The sequence below is a fragment of the Halichoerus grypus genome, chromosome 4 (genome assembly GCF_964656455.1).
Source record: "Halichoerus grypus chromosome 4, mHalGry1.hap1.1, whole genome shotgun sequence".
NCBI lineage: Eukaryota > Metazoa > Chordata > Mammalia > Carnivora > Phocidae > Halichoerus > Halichoerus grypus.
The window spans coordinates 128,733,120-128,751,651 of record NC_135715.1 but is presented as its reverse complement, the minus strand read 5'-3'; the positions used below and the strand labels follow the sequence as shown (position 1 = coordinate 128,751,651).

The 18,532-nt window shown below is 34.7% G+C and overlaps 1 protein-coding gene across 4 annotated transcripts in view; it reads right to left on the bottom strand.

Moving 5' to 3' along the window:
• The window catches only part of LOC118534502 (sodium channel protein type 2 subunit alpha), a 139,342-nt gene extending 122,513 nt beyond the window's left edge, over window positions 1-16,829 (bottom strand). Inside the window, exons 1-3 of one of the 4 annotated variants that reach the window (XM_078070921.1) lie at window positions 16,582-16,829; window positions 12,037-12,131; window positions 7,946-8,036 (exon numbers count right to left, since the gene is read on the bottom strand). The gene's annotated coding sequence lies outside the window, so the exon portion shown is untranslated. The remainder of the gene's footprint in view (window positions 1-7,945; window positions 8,037-12,036; window positions 12,132-16,581) is intronic. The other 3 variants (XM_078070922.1, XM_078070920.1, XM_078070918.1) reach the window with 3 other exon arrangements.
• Between the last annotated feature and the right edge of the window lie 1,703 nt (window positions 16,830-18,532).

Here is an 18,532-nt window from a genome sequence, read left to right as displayed (position 1 = left end):
CAAGAATACTGAATGGGGGAAAAATAGTCTCTTCAATAAATGGTGTTGAAAAACTGGATAATCATACACAAAAGAATGAAATTAGACCCCTATTTTACACCATACACAAAAATTAACTTGAAGTGGATTAAAGACTTAAACATAAGGCCCAAAAATGTAAAATTCCTAGAAGAAAACATAGGGGAGAATCTTCTTAACATAGGTCTTGGCACCATTTTTTTTTTTTTTTTTTGGCTATAACACCAAAAGCACAAATAAGAAAAGCAAAAATTAATAAGTGGGACTACACCAACTAAAAAGCTTCTGTGCAGCAAAAGAAGAAATCAACAAAACAAAAAGGCAATCTACGGAATGGAAGAAAATATTTGTAAATCATATATTGAATAAGGAGTTAACATCCAAAATATGGAAAGAACTTCTATACTCAATAACAACAACATCAGAAAGTAATCTGATTTTAAAATGGGCAAAAACATGAATAGCAACTTTTCCAAAGAAGACATCCAAATGAACAACAAGTACATGAAAAAGTGCCCAACATCACTAATCATCAAAGGAATGCAAGGCAAAATGACAATGAGATATTCATCTCACACCTGCTAGAATAACTATCATCAAAGAGACAAGATACAACAAATGCAGGTGAAGATGTGGAAAAAGGAAACCCTTGTGTACTGTTGGTGGGAATGTACACTGGTACAGATACTATTAAAAACAGTATGGAGGTTCCTCAAATAATTAAAAATAGAACTATCATACAATCTAGCAATTCCACTTCTGGATATTTACCCAAAAGACATGAAAAAAGAATATTGTAAAGGTATTTACACTCCTTTGCTTATTGCAGCATTATTCACAATAGCTAAGACATGGAAACAACCTACGTGCCCATCAATGGATGAATGGAAAAAGAAGATGTGGTATATGTGTTTTATACATGCATACACACACACAAACACACACATACACTGGAATATTATTCAGTGAAATTATTCAGAAAGAAGGAAATCCTTCCATTTGCAACAACATGGGTGGCTTGGGGGATTATGCTAAGTGAAATAATTCAGACAGAGACAAATACTATATGATACAACTTACATGTGGAATCTGAAGTAGCAATCTCTTAAAAATAGAGACTATCTCAACACCCAAAGAACAAATAATCCAATCAAGAAATGGGCAGAAGACATGAACAGACATTTCTGCAAAGAAGACATCCAAATGGCCAACAGACACATGAAAAAGTGCTCAACATCTCTTGGCATCAGGGAAATACAAATCAAAATCTCAATGAGATACCACCTCACACCAGTCAGAATGGCTAAAATTAACAAGTCAGGAAATGACATGTTGGTTAGGATGCGGAGAAAGGGGAACCCTCCTACACTGTTGGTGGGAATGCAAGCTGGTGCAGACACTCTGGAAAACAGTATGGAGGTTCCTCAAAAAGTTGAAAATAGAGCTACCCTATGACCCAGCAATTGCATTACTGGGTATTTATCCCAAAGATACAAATGTAGTGATCTGAAGGGCCATGTGCATCCCAAGTGCTTATAGCAGCCATGTCCACAATAGCCAAACTATGGAAAGAGCCTAGATGTCCATCAACAGATGAATGGATAAAGAAGATGGGGGTATATATATACAATGGAATATTATGCAGCCATCAAAAAATGAAATCTTGCCATTTGCAACGACGTGGATGGAACTAGAGGGTATTATGCTAAGCAAAATAAGTCAATCAGAGAAAGACAATTATCATATGATCTCATGGATATGAGGAATTTGAGAAACAAGGCAGAGGATCATAAGGGAAGGAAGGGAAAAATGAAACAAGATGAAACCAGAGAGGGAGACAAACCATGAGACTCTTAATCTCAGGAAACAAACTGAGGGTTGCTGGAATGGAGGGGGGTGGGAGGGATGGGGTGGCTGAGCGACAGACATTGGGGAGGGTATGTGCTATGGTGAGCGCTGTGAATTGTGTAAGACTGATGAATCACAGACCGGTACCCCTGAAACAAATAATACATTTTATGTTAATAAAAAGATAATAAATAAATAAAATGAAATTTTTACTGATTAAACAAAAATGGAGACTAGAATGGTGGTTACCAGGGTCTGGGGGTAGGGGAAATGGGGAGATTTTGGTCAAAGGGTATAAACTTCCATTTAGAAAATGCGTAAGTTCTGGATATCTAATGCACAACATTGAGATTTTAGTTAACAATAAAGTATTATATAGTTGGAAGTCATTCAGAGAATAGACTTTAAATGTTCTTACCACAAAAAAAGTGATGGTAATTATGCGACATGATTGAGACATTAGCTAACACTACAGTAGTAATTATTTTGCAATGTATAGCAAATCAACATATTGTACATCCTAAACTTATACAGTATTATATGCCAATTATATCTCAATAAAGCTGGACAAAAATCCTGGTTGTTTATATAAATTTAGTAAATGATATTTAACAACTATGGAATTAAAAGCACAAAATATAAGGTCAAATTTTCCAACTTAATTGTAAAATAAACAGCACATAATTCCATATTATTCACAAAACTAAAGATTTGCTTCCAACTATAAACAAAAACAAAACATTTCCCCAAAATGTGGCATTGTAAACATTCCTTCCAGTCATCTCTAAACAAGGAAGTATATCTATGATATAAACACTAGAGAGCAGACAGTGAGGATACTGTGATGGTTGAGAAACAATGGAATCTTGGATCAAACACCAGCTTTATCATATTTGTAAAAATGAGACCTATACTTTCTTCAGGATTGTTATAAGAATTAAAGGAATCTTCACAGAGAAAGCTCAAGACACATAGCATATGCTGGATTAATATTAAATTTTTTGTATTTTCATTCAATGATTAAACTAGAAACATATAAACTACCAAAATTGAAATAGGAATAGAAAACTTGAACCAAAGACCGATTATAAGCAAAGAAATTGCATCAGTAATCAAAAAACTCCCAACAACCAAATTTCAGGGCCAGATGGCTTCACAGGAAAATTCTGCCAAACATTTAAAGAAGGGTTAATACCTATTCTTCTCAAACTATTCCCAAACATAGAAAAGGAAGGAAAACATCCAAACTCATCCTATGAGGCCAGCATTACTCAATATCAAAACCAGATAAAGACTCCACTATGAAAGAGAACTACAGGTAAACGAGTATTAAAAAAACAAAAAACAAAAAAGAACTTATGTGCCAGCACTGTGGTAGGTGCTTGAAAGACAGATTTGAAGATCAAGTTCCTTACTTTGAGGAGCTCCCAATCCAGAACAATGACAAATAAGCAAATGAAGCCCCATGAGAAATATACTAAATTTTATATAAATTAGAAATATGCCACTAGCCAGTATTAATGATATGTTTACCCTCCTGGAAGGCCAGATTTTATAATATTAATACACATTTCACTGTTATTGGCAGAAATACTGAGTGAAAAATCAGGCAGACTGTTCTGGGCATTTGTAAATGTGAATCAGCTCAATAAAAGTGAAAAGAGAAAACATGGTACTTCTTAGCATGCTTAAAGGATTATACTTTAAGTTTCAAAGATTCATTCACTTTTAAAACAAATATTATTTTAGTTCTTCTGTAAGTCAGAATACATTCTAAGTTCTTGTGATACATCAGTGCACCAAAGAGATAATAATCTCTGCCCATTTGGAGGTTACATCACTGACAGAGGAGATAGAAATTATACAGTATGCTAGAAGGTAATAAGAGTTGTAAGATGGGAGGGAAGGAAGCAAAGGAAATGAAAGAATAGTAAAGCAAGAAACAAAAACGAAAGTACCACAGAGTGTGGAGGATCAGAAGAATAAGGCTGGGAAAGGAGGATGAGATTTTAAATAGGATAGTCAGAGTGGCATCATTTCAAGTGACATTTGAGCACAGACTTGAAGCAGGTGAGGGAGTTAGTCATGCAAATATCTGAAGCAAAAGCCTTCCAGGAAGATGAACCATCTCTAAAGATGTGAGCATTCCTGGAATATTCAAGAAACAGTAAAAGTGAGTAAGGGAAAGAGAAACTGGAGATGAGTTCAGAGAACTAATGAAATGGAAACCAGATTCAATAAGGAAATTATAAGATAGGTTTTAGACCGAGAAAATTTACTCTTACAGGATTTTGAGCAAAGATGTGGTGTAATCTTACTTCTTCCTGCTGTGTTGAGAATAGATTGTGAGGAGGAGTAGAAGAATAAAGTCCACTTACGATATTAAGGCAGAAATCCAGGAGAGTCTTGATGGCTTAGACCAGGCTAGTAGCAGTGGAGGCGGCAGGAGATAGTCTGATTCTGGCTATGTTCTGAATATGAAATAAACAGGAATTCCTAAGGGGTAGGATATGGGGTATGAGAGAAAGAGAATACTCAAAAGTGACCTTAGAAGTTTTTAGCCTGAGAAACAGGAATACTGGAGTTACCTCCCTAACAAGTAAGATGGGGGAAGGCTGGGGGTGGAGCAGGGTGGCCAGGGAGAGGAAAAGTTCAGAAATTTAGTTTAGGGATTGTTAAGTTTGAGATGTCTACCAAATATCCAAATCAATAAGCCAAATAAGCAGTTGGACACATAGATCTTAAGTGCAGCAGAAAACTGGAAGTAAAACATTTTGGAAGTCATCATTATTTGTATGAGATTTAAAGCCTTGAGATTCAATGTGATCACAAGAAAGTGATGAAGATACAGAAGAAAAGAGAATCAGAGACTAAACCAGGGATACTCCCAAATATTGGCATTTGGTAAGGCAGAGTAAAAAGTAGAATGACTGAAGAAGTGAACAGTGAGACAAAAGAAAAACCAGTATTATAGGCTGTCCAGGAATCCAAGGGAAAAAAGTATATCAAGGGAATTCAGTGATGTATGATGTCCAATACTGCTGAATGATCGAGTAAGACAAAGACTAAGAATGGACCACTGAATTTTATAGTGTGGTGGTCACTGGATTCCTATCAAGAATTGTTTTGGTAAAATGTTGGAAATGAAAACCCAACTAAAGTGGATTTAAAAGGGAATGGGGGAGTGGGAAGAAAGAGGGAGAGAGACAGAATACAGTGAACACTTATGGTAAGTATTTTTGCCAAGAGGAGGAAAGAAATCGAGAAATACTTGATGAAGGAAAAAAATTATTTTAATATAGAAGCAATAATAAAATGCTTGCATGATGATACACTAAAGAGCTAAAATTATTGAAGTAGGAGAGAGAAAAAAAATTGCTGAAGGAATGCCCTTTTGTAGATAAGAAGAAACAGAGAAGATCTGGTGCACAGACACAGGGATTACTTTAGGTAGAAGCAGGGATAGTTGATTTAAGGTAACAGGTGGGAAGTCAGATTATGTGGGTGTAGAACTTGGTAGGGAGGTACATGTAGTGATAAAAGTCTGAAGGCAAACATCTCTTCTGATTGTTTCAATTTTCTTAGTGATGTAGGAACCAAAGTTGTCAACTGAGAAGGAAGATGAGGTAGGAGGTGATGGTGATTTGAAGAGAAAAGAGCGGGTGTGGAATCCAAGTCCAGGACACTAGGTCAGTGAGAGTCTGGGGAACTGTGGTATGATTGCTGGGCAGTATCAAGGGCCCACTTGAGGTTGTGCTTGTGTCTAGCTGCATGGATGTAGGCATGGAAAAGGGGAGAGTTGGATATGACTAGGATGGAGATTTTTCCAGATAATTAAAAAGGGGGGGGGTAGTTAAGGGTGTATGTGTATGTAAGAATTGATTATTATAGATGGCCATAGAATTTAGTCTATTTAATAAAAGTAAAGAGGACATTCAGTAAGCGAGGACAGTGAAAAGTGTGGCAAGATCAATGCACTGGAGTTCTGGTTGGGTTAAAGGATTGTTTGAGTTGGGTTCAAGATGAAATGAGGCAGAAAGATAGGTGGTGCAGACTGCTTGAAGTAGAAATCATGGTCAGGTCAGTTATTGACAAAGAAGATGTCTAAGATACAACCATGGGAGTGCGTACCTGAGGAAGGGTAAAGAACACCACCATTGGAGGAAAAGATTTTAAGAAAGAGAGCTAAGTTGGTAATGTAGGTTTTCACATAAACAATATGTTGAAAAGCCATCTATATACAAACTGAAATTACCAAGATTTTGGGTAAGGGAGTCAGGCTGGAGATGGTGCCAGTGAGCTTAAAGCCAATTTCCTATTTTCAAAGAATCACATATTTGTGCAAATTCCTAAGAAGATGCATCTCCAAATGCACAAATATTCTGAATCAATATTTTATCCTGGTTTTGCTTTTAAAGTTTGAATCATTTTGTGATGCTAAGAAGAGACAGAGAGAAAGAATAAAGTACACACAAAATAAAACCCCTACAGAAAAATCTCACTTAGGATAAATATTTTTTTTTTTAAATGTTTTATTTATTTATTCATGAGAGTCAGAGAGAGAGAGAGAGAGGCAGAGGCAGAGGGAGGAGCAGGCTTCCCGTCTAGCAGGGAGCCCGATGCGGGACTCGATCCCAGCACCCTGGGATCATGACCTGAGCCGAAGGCAGACACTTAACCATCTGAGCCACCCAGGTGCCCCTTAGGATAAATATTATTAAACTATATCCAAACAGCATGGATCTACATTAAAAAATACTTTGATATAAAGTATAACATTTAAACATAAAAGGAAAAATATTATCAGATGGTAAATAATGGATAACATTTTATTTGTATTTTTAGTGTACAAAAGAAATTCATGATTACTATTAAAAATGCAAACTGAATAAAAGAAAATAAAGTAAAAATAAATTAAATATCCTACATACCAATCTCCTCATACAAATCCAGAGCTCCAAAATAACCAGTTAAAGACTCTGTATATTCATCCAAAATGTTTCTAAACATATGTAAATATATATCAACATATGTAATTATAACAGCCTTCTTTTCCTTTTTTTTCCCACAAATGAGATAACACCATTCATAGTGTTATGAAACCTGCTTTTTTCACTTCACAATATTTCTTGATCATTTTTCCATATCAGTATATAAAGGCCTAAAATTATTTTTAACATCTATATGATATTTGTTATAAAGATGCATCACAATTGATTAAACCTGTCCCCATTAATGGATATTTCGGTCATTCCCAGGTTTTTACTATTAACAAACAATGCCATAATGAATGCCATGTGTGAGCATATTTATAAGACCAATTCCTAGAAGTGAAAATGTTGCATCAAAAGATAAGCATCTTTTAAATGTTGACAGATACTGTCAAGTTGTCTTCCCAAAAAATTCATCACATGAACACTAAGAATTTTCCATTTACTTTTCTTCAAAATTTTATAATGGGTTTGCTTTCCGTGAAAGAAAGTAGATTACAACTATTATAAGGTTGGTGGTGGAAATTTGGACTATTGACTAATTATTTGAACTATAATCAAAAGAGTAAAACTGTAGCGGCATGTGGGTGGCTCAGTAAATTAAGTGACTCTTCAGGGTTGTGAGTTCAAGCTCCGTGTTGGTGCTCCACACCCAGTGTGGAGCCTACTTAAAAAAACAAAAAAAGAGTAAAACTGTCAAGCAAGATATTTGACCTACTACACAAACTCACGTATAGATGAAAAAAAAATACATAAAGATATTCATGGCAACATTGTTTATAATAGTAAAAAATCTATCCATCATTATGGAATTATAAATAATTTGGGATATATTCCCATAATGGAAAGTTATACATCAGTAGAAATTACTGAACCTTATGTCCATGTATCAAAATGATCAATTCTCAAAAACATCATTTTATACTTTTAAAAAGTATAAAACATTATACTTTCAGTATAATACCACTTGTAAAATTTTTAAAACATGTAAAACAGTTCTTCATATTCTATATGTGTGCAAGTCATGTGGACTAAAATTTCACAATATGAATGTAAAGATTGTGCATCAAATTCAAAATAGCTGTTACCTGAGAAGGGAGTGATAGGATTGGGATCAATACTGAGTACAAAGGAATCTTCCACCATATCATGTTTTATCTCTTCTTCTGAGAATCTAAACTAATATGACAAAAGAAAATATGAATTTTTAAAAGAACGAATATGTAAAATCAAGTAAGAAATATATTTCCCAAATTCTGACCAGTCTCATTTTGTTGCCTTGAGTGCTTCAGGTAGACTTGGTCAGCAATGAAACCATATGAGTAGTTTTAAGTAATTTGTTCCAGAACCATCCCATTTGGTACATGTGTGCCCCCTTCTATTTCTGGCCCTTCTGCTGCTGCTCTTCAATTGCTCTCTCTTGTCTAGCGTGCTCAACTACTTATACATTCTTGCCTTGTACTATTGGCTTCCTTTATTGGATCCCAAGTAACATTTCCTAACTTATGCATTTTAAGTAATATATATATATATATATATATATATATATATATATATATATTATATATAAATTTTAGTTCTTTCTAAACGACCTTTTTTTTTTCCTGAAAGACAGGACAGAGATAAGTTTCTTTGAAGTCCTGTTTCAACAGATTACATTTTCTAATTCTCATTTCAGTGAGAATAGAACTTTTTGAAGCTCTATGCTCTACTCAGGGTTTCTCAATTTCAACTCCCTATGTTACAAGTCAAGACTTCAGCCTTATACTTGCACAGACTTTAAAAGTAAACCCTCTAGGAATTTGGACTTTTTTCTATGTATCTCTTTCTACTCCCCAGATGCCTGGGTCAGCTTTCATGTTTATGACTCAGGTTTTTTGTATCACTTTATTTCTGATTACTGAAGGCTTCTTTTTATTTATTTGGAGCTTAACCATGTATTTTTAAGGCATTTAAAAATTGTGTTTTATTGAGAGTTTCTAGATGTTGGCAAATGAGTTCTATGTTCACTCAACCCACCAAGTCGACAGAATTGAAGATTCTCATAGGTTTTGTGCAAATTATTACTTTTATTTTAGTAGCTCTCATTTCACCCTGAAATTCCTAGGGATATAGGAAGCTCTGATTCTGAGGATACAGGACTCATGCTGGATGCCATCAATACAGATCTTCTCCTGAAAGCCTGTGAATAAGCTATATCAAGTGCAAAAGGGTTTCCTGTACTCTGCTTCTTTCAGCTGAGTCTACGTTGGTAATAACAGCATATATTTACTAACACAGTTGTTTCAACATTCTTAGGAAGTCAGGCTCAAAATTCATAAAACTATGTCATTCCTGGTGATATAACTAGGGATTCAATAAAGAGTCATTAGAGATTCCAGTTGATAGGTTTAGCAAGGCCAATAACTGAGCAGCTCATCTTCATGCTCTTTATCTAAACTGATGGGCCATTTTACATTTTAACTTTCTAACACCTAAGCACCTAAACCATGGACCATTAATTTAGGTAGACTGATCAAATATAAAACATGGCATAGTACTTTTTTGACCTTCCTCTCTTTCAACTGTTAGAAATGTGATGACCATATACCACACTTTGCCTGAGACAGTCCTGATATACACGTTGTTCTGGAGAAATTATTAACAAACCACTTCCTAGTTAAATGATACACTGTGGTCACCCTGTCTAAATAAACAGGCTCCCCAGACTTCTAGGACTGTTGATGCAGGAAATAGAAAGTGTAAGTCTGGATACTTCTCTGGCATTATCCTATTTCTGGGCCATTTCTGGGCCACCAGAGTTGCTCAATCCAGCTGAGACACAAAAGGAGGAAAACATCCTAGCTTGTAATGTTGGGTTGATAGAGATACTATCCAATTGGCCTCTAGCTGGTTTGCTTCATACCTTACATATTTCACCTTTTGACATCAGTTATTCAGAGAAGGGAAATAGTGTCAGTCTTCTCTTACCATAATCTTATCATAAACTCTTTTTTCATGATATTCCAACTAATCCACTATTCTTTACACAAACCCTAATAGGAACTTTCTTGTCTCATTGTCACTCTCCCATACAAATCAACCAACACAAGATGTAACAGGGCATAATTATACAATCACATAATTGCACACTTATCTGCTAATACCACCAAGACATGCTCATGCTGAAAGTGTATTATAATCCCAACTGAATTCTAGATAACAATACAAGATTTAATCTTTCCAAACTTAATAATAATTCAAGCAATTCAAAGTACTTCTTGAGGATGACTGCTTCCTAAGATCATTTTATTCCAGTAAAAAATTATATTTTAGCAAGCACAAACAGAAAGTTAACTAAAATTATGATATTTTTACCCTCAAAAATCTTTTAGCACATTCTGATAAATAAAACATATTTAAATACCCTTGATTCTTAAACCAGTTCTCCAGAATTTTCACAAACAACCAATAGTTTAATAAAAGTTTTTTCATTATTAGTGTGGTTAGTAATGATATTTTCTTCCAAATAAAGAGCTTGACTTAGAAGTTTAGTGGAATATTACCAGGAAAAATCTACACCTTTGATTTGCGAAGTCTACCTTCACCTCTGCTTCAACCTACCTCCAAATGTAATAAGGAAGAGATGACACTACTGTATGTACATTAAAGGGAGACAAGTGAGTAACTTTTGAGATTCAGTATGATTTCATTTTGTGTTCTTAATGCTGGTCATCTTTCCCTACATAGAAATAATATTTCAATAGGCACTACTATGTTGCTAATGGTATTCATCATTATAATCAAAATGTACATAAAATTTGAGTGCTCCTTAAAATCAAGATAATATGAAAATACATTTTGATTATTAAAGATCTTATTTGCCTTCATTGGCATTATGACTTTTCTTTTTTGAGTCCTAAAGCAAGATATAGGCAAACTATATTTTTCATAAATCTTACTGCTATTATAAACAAAATTAGAGAAGATCATATTAAATTTGTATTCTACAGGTAACAGACATGTGAAGTAACTGCTGGAAAAATCCAAATCCACATTATTTCAAAATGCAAAACCTATATTAAATCTCTTGAATTTTTTTCCAAATGGGTTTCCCTTGTTTAAAACTATCATCAATATTTAAAGAACACTGAATTAGATGTACTAAAAATTTATAAAGCAAAAAGTGATAAAATCAGGGAAAGTAGTGGGGATTTTTTTTTTTCTAATGACAGCATCTGAAAGTGGTTTGGAGTTGATATTGAAAGTATTTGCAACCTTTGTTAGAGAAGTTCTTCAATAGAAATTTTAGAAGACCTTGATGTATACCTTCTAGGATGTTTGTTTAGAGCAGAAATCTGAAAAATATTATTCCAAGACCTGCTTTGTATTTTGTATGACCTATTATGAAATTATAACGCTATAAAATAAATAATTTTCAATGGAAATTAACAACAAATCCAAATATAGAATCTGTGAAACTAATCTGAGCTGAGAAGTGATAACCTAGTTTTGCTGTGTGGTAGCACTGCCCATGACCCTCCTGTGGGTGCACAATAGCTGTTAATGGAATTAAACTTGACTTAGGGTTTCTATTTCAAATTATCAGTTATCCTATCCATACCCCCAAATGTGTCTGCACTGCTAGTCAAAAAAAGATGGAGAAAAATAAACACTAAGTTTCTAAAATGGATAAGGATTAAGAGTTCCGCAGTTGTCAGTAATAACCCCAATTTCTTAATAACAACAGAATAAAAATGAACACAAATAAAAGCTAAATTCTATCTTAATATTTTAATGCCTGGGAATTGAAGCTAGATAAAGATACAATCATTTATTAAGCTTAGAAGCTGAATGAGGTAGTTATGAGGATATCCAGAGGTGACCCCCACAAAAGAAGACTGGAAGGAAGAAGAGGACCCTGAGGGGTAGGGGGTGGGGAAGACTGCCTTTACAATGTTGCCCAAGGACAGTCCTGGGGGAAGAGAAATCATCTGTGTCTGTACTGCCACCTAAACACCTACTTCTGCTCTTCTCACTGACCTGCCAGGCTCACCATACGGTGGGATAAAGTCAGGTCTAGAAACAAAAAAGGTATTTCTGTCCCACCAATTCTAAAGTGAATTACATTAATCTGAACTGAGAAAGCAGCTATTTCAAAGGCTTCTTTCTGTGTGAAGGATGGGATTTTTCATCATACCTGTGCCTTTTTCCAGGCTTCACATTGCCATCCCATGGCCTGCAAGTGCAAGGGATTGCCTAGAGGAGATCTAGGAAAGATTCAAGATTCTGGAACTGTCAATAGAAAGGGAGAAAGAACTTATGGTAGGAAGCTTCATAAAAGAGGTTAGTTTGCCTAAGGGAAGGAACTTTATAATTACACTGACTCTTTTCCTTCTCTTCACATATGTCCCTATAAAAATACTAATGAAACAGGGAGGAAAAGGCACAAGCTTGAATAATTAATTCAGATGCTAGCAAACCAGCCCGTAATAATCAAATTAGAAAAAAGAAGATGTGAGGATGGAATCAGAGGCCAGAGTGATTTGGCCAAGAGCTGAGGAAAGTGGGCCACTTCTGCAAACTGGAAAAGGCACAAAGAAGTACAGCATAGAGAATATAGTCAAGGGGCACCTGGGTGACTCAGTCGTTAAGCATCTGCCTTCGGCTCAGGTCATGATCTCAGAGTCCTGGAATCGAGCCCCGCATCGGGCTCCTCGCTCTGCGGGAAGCCTGCTTCTCCCTCTCCCACTCCCCCTGCTTGTGTTCCCTCTCTCGCTGTGTCTATCTCTGTCAAATGAATAAATAAAATCTTAAAAAAAAAGAAAAGAATATAGTCAATAATATTGTAATAACATTGTATAGTGACAGCTGGTGAGTATACTTATCCTAATGAGCAATGAGTAATGTATGTAATTGTTGAATCAATATGTTATATACATGAAATGAACATAACATTGTATGTTAATTATACCTAAAAAATAAATTAGATACGTATAATAGATAAAGTTTAAAATAGAATCTGTTTTTAAACAGGTCATTCTGTAAGAAATAGGTAACTGAAGTATATTCAATAAGCCTATGTGAAACAGTGTTATTAGTTTCCAATTCAAGGATTAATGAAACTAAAAAATGCTCTATGGGAAAGTGTTTTGCTACTGAGAATTAATTATTTCTTCCAGAGAGTGCACATTCCACAAATAGCTTTTTCTGAAGAACCAACTGATTTAAATAGAAGAGATATTTTATCTTACAGATAAGGTTTTAATTTCCAAGTACAGAGCACCTAAAGTGAGTTACATCAGCTTTCTTTTATATCACCTACTACCCCTTCTTCCTATCTCGAAGAAAAAACATTCTTGAATCTTCCCTCTCTCATCTCCTGTAGGACTTCAGTTTATTTTTTGTTTCTTCTTTCTTCATTTTCTCTCCACTGACTTCATATCTTTATTTTATGAAGGGGCTGAGGTTTTTCTAATCCTGACTAAAATCAAATTTCACTCAATAGTACGTTCCCCCTCAAGATAAAAAATATTATCTATCTTTCCCTTCACTGGTAAATGTCTTAAAATTTAAAATTACTCTTCAGCTTTCTCATTTCCCATTTAGTCCTCAGTCCAAGCCCCTGTCTCTGCAAATCTACTAAACCTCTTCTCTTAAAACCTATCCATGAACTAATAATAATAACGAAGTCTATCAGCTCCAACCCCATTCTCTTATTAATCAACCACTTTATGGGTTTGCTATTGTTCCTAATCCCTATTTTGGTAGTCCGTTTACTTGCTTTGCTTCCTAGGAAATTGTTATTCCTCCAATCTCTTCTATTACTTTCCCACAATTAATTAATATTCTTTCTAGACTTTTTTCACTCTACCCAATCTTAAAGTTATACTGAAGTCATCTTTACCTCACTTTTATTCCCAGTTGATGTTCATTTATGTGTGATCTAACTCTTGCCACAGCTTCATGCACACCCATATATTCAGCTTTTCTTTCTAATCTGATATCTGGACATAAAATTTTCACACTGTTAACAAAACTGTTTTTACCTCCTTATAGAACATCTTTATGTGAGAGTATGTGTTAGTATATCAAATACGTAACATCAAAAGCCAAATTCATTATCTTAACTTTTGCTGCTCCAGAAAAAAAAAAAAAAGCCACAACACTCTCAGGCTTCACTGATTGGATTACCATTCTCTGTAATTTCTCTATATGATGTCCTGGAGGTCTCCATTTGCCTGCCTCACCCCTTTGTTCCTGGAATGAGCAACTCTCTTTTTTTTTTTTTTTAAAGACTATTTATTTATTTATTTGACACAGAGAGACAGCGAGAGAGGGAACACAAGCAGGGGGAGTGGGAAAGGGAGAAGCAGGCTTCCTGCTGAGCAGAGAGCCCAATGTGGGGCTCGATCCCAGGACCCTGGGATCACGACCTGAGCCGAAGGCAGATGCTTAATGACTGAGCCACCCAGGCACCCCATGGAATGAGCAACTTTCTACATTTATTTGTTTATAACAAACTCACCCATAAAGATCTAATTTAACTATCATATCCTCTTAAAATTGTATTCTCTGGGTTCTGAACTTCTCATGGACAGAAATTTTGACTGTTGGCTTATTACATCTCAGGATGTAACACAGTGTGCCTGATGGGTGCACATCATATACCTGTTCCATTCACCTTCTCACCTTTCTTCATTCTTACTTTGATGTTTATAATATTTTAAGGTATAGTACTATTTGTACGTACACATTTCCATGAAGAAAACTCTGTGCCTTTGTTTATGTCTCAATCTCTACCATGGACAGTTCTTGATAGATACATGGTACTCCATGAATATTGTTTTTGTAAGTGACACATTTTATTTAATCCCTTTACTTTCTCAAGATATTGCAGAAGTAGGGCACAGTCTGTGCTTAGTAAGTGGAAAAAAAAAAAAAGGAAGGCCAGAACATGGGATGATGTTTTTGTAAGCATCAATAGACTAATCTATAGGTACAGTCTACTCTTATTAGGTAGGAGGAATAGAGATGTGGGCTAGTATGTGACCATCCATATCATTTATGGATATAGAATAGAATAATATACCTCACTGAATGGGAAAGGAGAATACTAAGAAAAGAGAGTCTCCATAGTTGTTGTTTTAGTTTTCCTGGATGCTTTGTCAAGAGCCTTGAGAAAATTGAGCACTGTATACAATATGCCACTAAGTAACATAACGTGTACCTTGAAAGAAACTATATTTCATAGAATTCACACACACACACACACACACAGAGTCAATATCAACACCTGGTATATGCCATTTGGATATGTCCACACTAGAGGTAAATTGTGTTACTGCTATGAAAGACATTGAAAACTGTCAATCAGTGTTCTAGCCTTGCTTCTGATTCTAATTTACCATGTGGCTGTGGGAAACCGAGTCTCTCAGTCACAGTTTTTTTTTAAATGATGAAATAAATAAATGCTAAAAATCTCTGATTCTAAAAATTGCCATATATATAGAACTATGTGGAACTTAAAACTCCTTATAGGCCTCACATGTCAAAAGAATGGATTTTTTTCCTTTGGTGGTTCAAACCATTCTATAAAATCGTGACCCATAGCTTTCACAACCTGTGACACAGCACAACTACCTCTTTAAAGAAAAATTATGAGTAAGATAGAAACACACTGATGCATCCCCATACCTGCCATCTCTACCACCACCATCACACAGACACATATACACACACTGCTCTTCTCAAAGAGACAGAAATGAGATATTTTAAAACAATCTTACAAAAATAATTTTTCAATGTTTAAAAATTTTACTTTAAATTGATACAAGTGACAATTACGATTTTTAAATGCAGGATTTCTAAACTGCTTTCTCCCTATTAAGTTGATAACAATAAAAAGGGGATTTAGGGGGAAATCATAAGAAGCAGCAGAGAAAAGCAAGGCTGTTGCATGCAATTTCCAGCTCCTGAGTCATTCCACCTTTTAGCACAGCTAATGTTACAAGACCAAAAATAATTTAAAACGTGAGTACCTTATACAATATCAACTAGTTTAAATGGCCTATCATCACAAATCCACCGAAACCTAAGAAAAATCCATTTTCTCAGCAATTAATCTGTTTTTAGTTTTCTCCTTACATCCATACTGGGAGAGGGAGAGGGTCTGTACTATCATTCCAAGTCTATTAAACACATTACATAAATCTTTCATGGGAGAAATGACTTACATATTTTTTCCTAAAATGGAAAAAAAACCATAAATAATCCATACCATCATTGCTGGCAGGAATTGTTCAGAAGGCCTTTGGGTTCAGAATGTTGGTATGCCTCTGATGCGTCTATCACAAGGCTCAGCCCTGGGCTTTGGCAAAGCCATTGCCATGTTAATCTGCTTCATTACATCTCTATAATTTGTTCACCTCATTAAGGAGCAGTATTTCCCTTGTGAGAGGAAGACCCATCCTTCACTTTGAAAGCTTTACCTTCCAAAGGTACACAAATGTAGTCACAGATGGGCGGTAAAGGCCAGAAAGCCAAATAAATATTAAAATACAGCATGTCAGAGTTGAATCTCATTTCAGTGCAGGAAGATTTAAAGATCTAGGGCAGCTAGAATTAGAGCTATTCAATCTTTTAGATCTAAATCCAAGCTTACAAAGCACACACCTTATTTTAATTATCATTAACACAAATAACAATTCATGGATAGATCAAAGATAGAATCATGTTGCCTTACCTGAAATAAAGGGAATTGTAAATCATAGCACAGAATCCATATATGTGGTGAATATAATAGTCTCCACTGCAGTTCTTCAGAATTTTGACTAAAGCAGAACGTTAAAATTTCACATGTGCTCCATCCTCACTGAAGAAGGAAAAACAAGAAAGGACAGCTGCAGCATCCTCTCTGCTTCTGCTTTAGCTTTCTGTTCTGACGCTCACTCGATGGTACCCACTGTCTGTTAGAAAGCAGCATGCTAAATTGAAAAATAAATAAATAAATAAATGTAAGCCTGCATCTTACGTGACAGCTCCATCTCCTGGCCAAAACTGGAACCATTTTCATTCAAGATCCTTTAGCAACACTGTATTTAGCAAGTTTGATTAAATGGTGTATAGCACGTAATTCCACTGTATTTGAAATCAGCTACCTTAATTACTTATAAATTAAACATTTAAGAAGCATTAGGTTATACATTTTTAAAATTTGTAATCCTAATTTTGGGGTTTAGTTAAATTTATTTACATTATATTTAAACTAAATGGAAGCTTTTCATAGCATTACAAACTTAATGTTTACCTTAAGACTTACTTAACTTTATTTACTACCTTAAAAAGTAACATGTATCTCCTATAAAATAATTTTAGATGCCAAATTTATCTTTACTGGTACCTCTTCGTGGAGAAGTTGTTTAAATTTTTATTAGAGAAATTCTTGTTATGTTGTTATTTTTGCTATTGGGAGGCAATTTTGGAGGATTAAAGTTAATTTTGGACAATGAAATTACTAAAAGGCAAATGAAAATCTTTAGCCAACCCAAGTTCTTAAGATAGTTCAAAATATACGGATATCAATTTACATGCTATATGAAATTTGATAATTGTAGTAAATGTGTAGTCACACCTTCTTAGCGGGATAAGAGAAAAATTATTATGAGAATGCATTTGGCAAATAACACCAGTTACACTGAGTATATTATGTGTTCAATATAGATCTGTTTAATTAATTTTTCTGTTAGCAATTGTGAAGATCTGGTTCATTCTTAAATTTCTAATTCTTTCCACTTTTTCACAATACCATTCAAATCTGGGGACAGGTATATGAACTAAAATTCTCCCTGCTGAGGTCTTTTGATCCTAAAGCCTTAATCTTTCCCAGCGTTTGCATTAACGCTATCCGTGGTGCTGAAAACCAATTCCAGGACTCACAGGATTCCAGGCCTTAAACTGGTCTGAAATGTTGTCTTTGTAATATTTGATATAAATTTTATTTTTAAAAGTCTTATATCATCCAGAATAAATGCCAGTATCTAAGATACAAATATCTAAGTCATATTTTATTCACAGAATATGTAGTATACATGTTGACTGGAAGCCATAATGCTGATAAATCTATTTAATAAAAATATGATTATCAGTCACACGTGTTTTGATCCTTTATATAATACTTCACTCTATCCTTGCTGGGGTTGTATTATGTAGCTTGTGCCAGCATTAGTGCCCCACTGAATAGATGGAATAGATGAGGATACCCAGGCCCACTTTTTAGTAACTTCTCCAGAGTTAACTAATAAGCAAGTCAGAAGAATAAATCTGATTCTCTAAATTTACTCCTATTTCTACAGTATCATTAAGATACATTAGTATTGTTTTTAAAATGCATTATTAACATTTCACAAAAAAATAAAGTGACTTGGTCACATTATTTAAGTATGTATACTCAACTATTTCATTTCGTAAGTTTTCTGCAAAAACATAGGATACTGTTATAAATTCTCAGGGTACATAAATCATGATCATTCTTCTCAAATTTTCCAGCAAAGCACTCCTAATGGCCAAGAAGCTTGAACTCATCATATTAGAGCTTGAGATGTCACAAGCATGAAATATCATTGATCACTTTACCTTTAAAATCATAGGAATTTTATAATAATTTATATAGCATTTAAATATTTTTCTTAAAATGT